This window comes from Grammomys surdaster, unplaced genomic scaffold, assembly GCF_004785775.1.
Source record: "Grammomys surdaster isolate TR1022 unplaced genomic scaffold, NIH_TR_1.0 126313, whole genome shotgun sequence".
NCBI classification, from domain to species: domain Eukaryota; kingdom Metazoa; phylum Chordata; class Mammalia; order Rodentia; family Muridae; genus Grammomys; species Grammomys surdaster.
This window is the reverse complement of record NW_021621113.1, coordinates 8005582-8011275: the sequence shown is the minus strand read 5'-3', so window position 1 is coordinate 8011275 and position 5694 is coordinate 8005582.

Here is a 5694-nt window from a genome sequence, read left to right as displayed (position 1 = left end):
TGGAGCTGGGCTGCAGTATGTTCTGGAGCTGGGCTGCAGTGTGTTCTAATATAGAAACAATGGGCTGATAGCCAAGCTGGGCCTGAGCCTTGGATGTACCTCACCTGTGATAGGGACCCACCGAGACAGGCAGAGCTTAGACTCTTGCAGTCCATCTGATGTAGCCATGACCACTGACCCAGACTCTCCCCTGCTCAGTGTCTCCTCCTTTCCCCTGAGACTCAGATCCAGTCCTGGGTAGCAGCCAGGGTTCTTTATCCTCCTGTCCAACCTGCCCTTGACCATCCCACCCGCTGGGGTCTGGTTCCAAAGCCTCCTCAAGAGGCTCTTGTGTGGAAGGTTTGGGTTCATCATGGAAGCTGTGAGTGGGTCTAATTAGTGAGAGGCTCTGACTGGGTGGGAAGGGGTGGGGCCTGGTGGGAGGAAGTGGGGCCCTGGGGTGTCTTACAGGGTACCTCTGTCCCACCATGCTTCAGCGTGGGCCTAAAAGCCACGGAACCAGCCAGCCAAGGGCTGAGACCTCTGATAAACCAGAACAAGCCAGCCTTTGGGAAGTCCATTTCTCAGCCACCTTGTCACAGGAGTAAAAGTCTGGCTGGCACCCTTCCATTCGCGCTGGGCTTCCAACTCACAGCCATAGTACGGCCGTCACTGCCAAGGGGGCCATCTTCAGGCCTAGCCGCTGTGTGCCTTCCACCTTTCTGTCACTCCTCATGACATGAGTCACACCAGTCACAAAGTCCCCCTTCAGAGTTCCCTCAGTGCTGACTTTGGGTCTCCCATTCTGCTCATCTGAATCCTATTCAACCATGACAGAGAGACCTCGGAGGCTGATGTCACCTCCCAGTGGCTGGGACTTCCTCTTGGCTTTCCTCAGGGGTGCAGTCAATACTAAAATGGGAGGGCATGGCAAGCTTGTTAGCAACATACTGCATTGCGAAGGGCAACCTTACACTAGTAGACTGAGGTTGAAGTAGGAGAACTCAGCCTCTGGCTGGGTTAGGCTTGGTCATCTGGACCAGTGGGGTTCACTGGGCTTGCTAGTGGGCTGGGCTGAGGTGAGTGGGTGGTCTTGCAGTAGGCTGAAGTGATTGTGTAGTGAGGTGAGGTGATCTTGGGTTTGGGTTGTTATGTGGTGGGGATGGGGTGTTCACGTTGGTGGAGTAGGGTGGGGTGTTTGTGGTGGTGGGGGATTGAGTGGTTATGTGGTGTGATGGGGTGGGATAGGTTGGCCATGTTGTGAAGCGGGGTGGTCACATTGAGGACAGGTGGTTGTGTACTGGGGTGGGGTGTTTATGTGGGTAGGGTACAATGGCTTGTGTGGGTTATCCAGATTGTGAGTCTGGTTGGCTTAAACGGAATAAGTTGAGTTGGAGGACTCACTGAATGGAATGACTTGACTCACTATGGTTGGGATGGTCCTTTTGGGATGGTCTAGGCTGATTTAGTTGGGGCTGCCTAGTCTGTGGCTTTCAGAAAAGGCCTGGCCGCTAGGCTGCTGACTGAGCTGGGTGACAGATTCGGCTGGGGTTGCATGATGGCCTCAGCTTCGTGAGAAGGCTGACTGGCTGAGTTAGGCTTGGTTAGCCTGGTTGAACTCATGGTCAGTTGGCTCGGTGATAGCTTCGGGTTGTTTTGAGCAGGGTTAGTTTGTTGGGCACCATCACTGGGACAGGTTGGTCACTTGAGTTTCTAGAACTGGGCCAGCTCTGATGGCTTGGGCAGGTTGGTTATAAGGCTTGGGGATGGGTTATGAGCTGGTCTGGCCTGGCTGTCTTGAGGACAGCCACAGAGCTGACTTCTGCTCAGTCCCCACCTCTGAGGCAGGGCCATGGGGTGGGGGCGTCTTGGCCACAAATAGCTGTGGGGAACACAAACAGTTTGGTCTTCAAAGCCCGTGGTGGTGGCGGCTGTAACTTTCCACAGAGCCCCAGTGAGCACGACTCTGGGCCTTGTGTGCAGCCCAGATGCTGCTTCCTCTGTAGCTAACCACACTGTGGAGGGCGGGAAGGTGAGGAGCTGGGGGCTCAGAGGTTCTTCTGTAGGAGCCAGTGGGCCCCTCGGCAACCCTCACCCAGGGTCCAGGTTCTCTGTACCTGGGCAGAGGGACTGACCCTGGGTAGAAGAGCTTTCTGGGGCCTGTGACTCTCCTGACATAGTGGCAGTGCCAGATCTGGCAGGGGTGACTGCAAGAGGCAGGTACAGAGCTGGGGGCTGGTTAGACCACAGGCTAGACCTTGGCCTCTTACAGCTGGATTGGAGATTGGCCACCCATTTGGTCCTTCCTTCATGCCAAAACCCTTCTTCACCTCTCACTATGCACAAGGACCTGGCCAGCAGGTCAGAGGGAGAGGTAGCAAGGGCCACAAAGATAGGCTCCTTAGGGGCAGTGTGCCCCAGCCACTCCTGGTTGTCTCAGCTCTGTTCAGTGTTCCTTAGAGGGCCCCTACTGTGGGCAGCTCCAAGCCCAAGGTGCCCGGAAGAGGTATGGCCTGTGGCCAGAGGCGCAACGGTGGCTAAGCCCAGACAGTAGGGCGGGCCCTTGAGGCCCAGCTCCCCTTCCCCTCGGCTCCCTTGCCTCTAGGCCAGGCCACACATCACCTCCCTACCATGCCAGTAGGGCCAACCCTCCCCTGGCTCTGGGAAAACAGGTATTGTCTGTCAGACTTAAGCTTCAGTTGAGGGGTAGGGAGGTGGGGTGGAGTCAGAAGGGTCCTGACAGAGAGACACAGCACATTGCAGGCAAACGTGAAGATCTTGTCCAGATGTCCTGATGGTTGCACCATGAGCAACCACATGGCCCAGTGGAAGTCCTGCTGATGACCTGACCAGCTCGAGGCTTGTCATTTATATTCCTGTGGCCTTGGACACGTGTCTTAACTGCTCAGCCTCAGTTTTCTCAGAGGCGCTGAATCTCTGGGCAACTTTGTCATCTGCAAGGGGCACTTGGCAGCATCCCAAGAGTGCACTGATGTTCTCCGGGTGCCAGTTGTATCTGAGGAATCCCTACAGGGGATGACAATAACTCTCACACTAGGGCTTCCTCAGTAGCCAGCCTTCCCAGTTTGCTTGAAACCCAGAAGCATCTTGAGACAAGAGGCATCAAGGCCAACCAGGATGGTTAGCCACAGTGACTCCCTCTTCAGAATGGGACAAATGTGACTCCCTGACACGTCTATGAGCTTAGACAAGAGTTTGTATGTGCAGAGCTTGACTGACCCTGCAAGGCCTGTGGGTGACATCTCTCAGTGCTGTCGCTTGATAGTTCTTCCCTCTGTGGGTCTCTGCTCCAGAACTGTCCTGGTAAAACCCACATTTTTTCCTCTATACCTAGCTCTCTTCTTTAAGTTCCCAACTGCACTGCCCCAGGATGCTGCCCCAGGACTGTTCAGGCAACCAGATCTCTCCCTCCTTGGATTTCCTGAAGCCAAGATCCTGCCCCAGCTGGCCTGAGACACTTTGGGGTACAGGGCCATAGCAACTGTACTTCTACGTCCCAATGTCCAGCTTTGGATTAGCGCATCGAAGACAAGACACCCACGTGGGTAAACATCCAACCTCTCCCAAGTGCCAGCTCAGCCCTCCACAAATTCTAGAAGTGTCGTCTTTGCTGTCACGCCTCACGCTCCCTAGCTTCTGACACAGTCCTCAAACCCTTGAGCAACCCAGGTCTAAGAATGAAGGGAGAGCTTTGGGACCCCAAGTAACACATTGAGGAGAACAGCAGACAAGCGGGAGCGTACCCCAGGAAGCCGCAGTTATAGGAAGCAGCTTTGTTGGTTGTAGATCGTGAGGGTAGCAGCCACTGGGGTTGGCAGTGGCTGGTACTCACCACTTCCCTGCTGCATGGTGCTGAATCTGGATTGAAGCCCTCTGCGCCAGTCTGTGTCTATAAATGGAGAGGCGTTGGAAGCCTACATCTTTCCTGGGTCTTCTGGGTAGGGGGGATTCTGGGAATCTTTTGAAGTAATACCAGGAAGGACCTCTTACAGTTTTACTCAGTAGGTTCCCCACTGTGCTGCTTGTTAAAATTCCAGAAGCCTAGACACTATGAGAGTTTTCCCCACTTTTCCTCCCCATCCTTCCCTAGCCTCCAGAGAGCATCTCCCATCCAGCTCAAGTGAGCACACTTGTGGACCCTGGAATAGGATGGGTTTTGTGGGCTTACCCTAGGCCCCCCGGAAGAAGCTATGTCACCTCTGTAGCATCTGTCCTATTCTCTCAAGTGAACATTCTGTGCCCCTTGTGGACCTTTGCCCATCATGCCACCGAACCGGTTTGGCCTTCCTCAATGATGGGCTTTCTCCCGACCCCCGCTGTTGAGAACACCTGATACATGCTTGTGTTTGCTGTATAAGTTTGCTCTGACCTGGTGTTGGGCTGATGTGCCTTCCAACCAACCTACCTGGGCCTCTTCACCCTTGAGGTACCCACAAACTCCCTCCACATAGGCCTCCTAGCCACAGAAATGAAAACCAGACACCCCAGGGCCGCCCAGGTTCTTTCTCAGCGGGGAACTGGCATCCACGGGCCACTGGCTCAGTCCAGGATGTCTTCTGGGCCAGTTGAGAGGCCGCAGACTACACACTGGTCAGCTTCTCCGGGCTCTGCAGCAGCTGGGGCTGTACACAGCTGCTTTCTACACCCACTGCTCTACCCACAGTCGGAGGCAGGCCTCTAAGCTTGGCTGGCATGTAGGGGCTGGCCAGTGACCCGTCTTCAACTCCCTGCCTTTGGCCTGATGACTCAGGAAGAAATGGAGCCCCACCCCATGATCTTGGGCACTGGGGCCTCTTTGTGGTGGACTTGCCTCCTAAAAATGTTTTCTTTCCAAATTTTTGGTCATTCCAGTAATAGCTTCAATGAGTCTCTAACCCTAAAGTCATCTTGAATGTATTTCTTAATATACTTTTCAAACGCATTCATCCTTTTTACTTACACTTAATTTTTTTCTTTTAAAATGTATTTATTTATTATTTTGTGGGGGTTTGGGGGAGGGTACATAGGTGGAAGTAAGGACAGCCCACTGGAGTTGTTTTTTTTTTTTCCTTCTACCGTATGAATCCTGAGAGTCAAACTCAGGTCTTCAGGTTTGGAGGCAGGCACCTTAACGAATTTAATCTCTTTAAGATTTACTTAAGTAGCCCAGTGTGGTGGTCCAAGCTTTTAATCCCAGCACTTGTGTGGCAGAGGCAGGTGGATCTCTATGAGTTTGAGGCCAGCCTGCTCTGCATAGGGAGTTCTAGGATGGCTATGTATAGAAAGAGACCTCCTCTCAATTAGTTAACTAATTAATAATTAATTTATTAATTAGTTAATTAATTGGCTTAAGAAATCTTATTTCTGGGCTGGGCGGTGGTGGCGCACGCCTTTAATCCCAGCACTTGGGAGGCAGAGGCAGGCGGATTTCTGAGTTCGAGGCCAGCCTGGTCTACAGCGTGAGTTCCAGGACAGCCAGGACTATACAGAAAAACCCTGTCTCGAAAAACAAAAACAAAACAAAAAAAAAGAAATCTTATTTCTGATCATTGCAAATTGGTAAAGTTTGTCTTACTCCTTCAGTACTGGGGATCAGACTCATGGCCCTTCAGATTCTAGGCAAGTGCTCTGTCACTGAGCAGCACCCCGGCTGACCGTGACATTTTCCTCAAAAGCATGTTAACTATGAACAAGGCAGGTGCTCCTAGTAGGCCA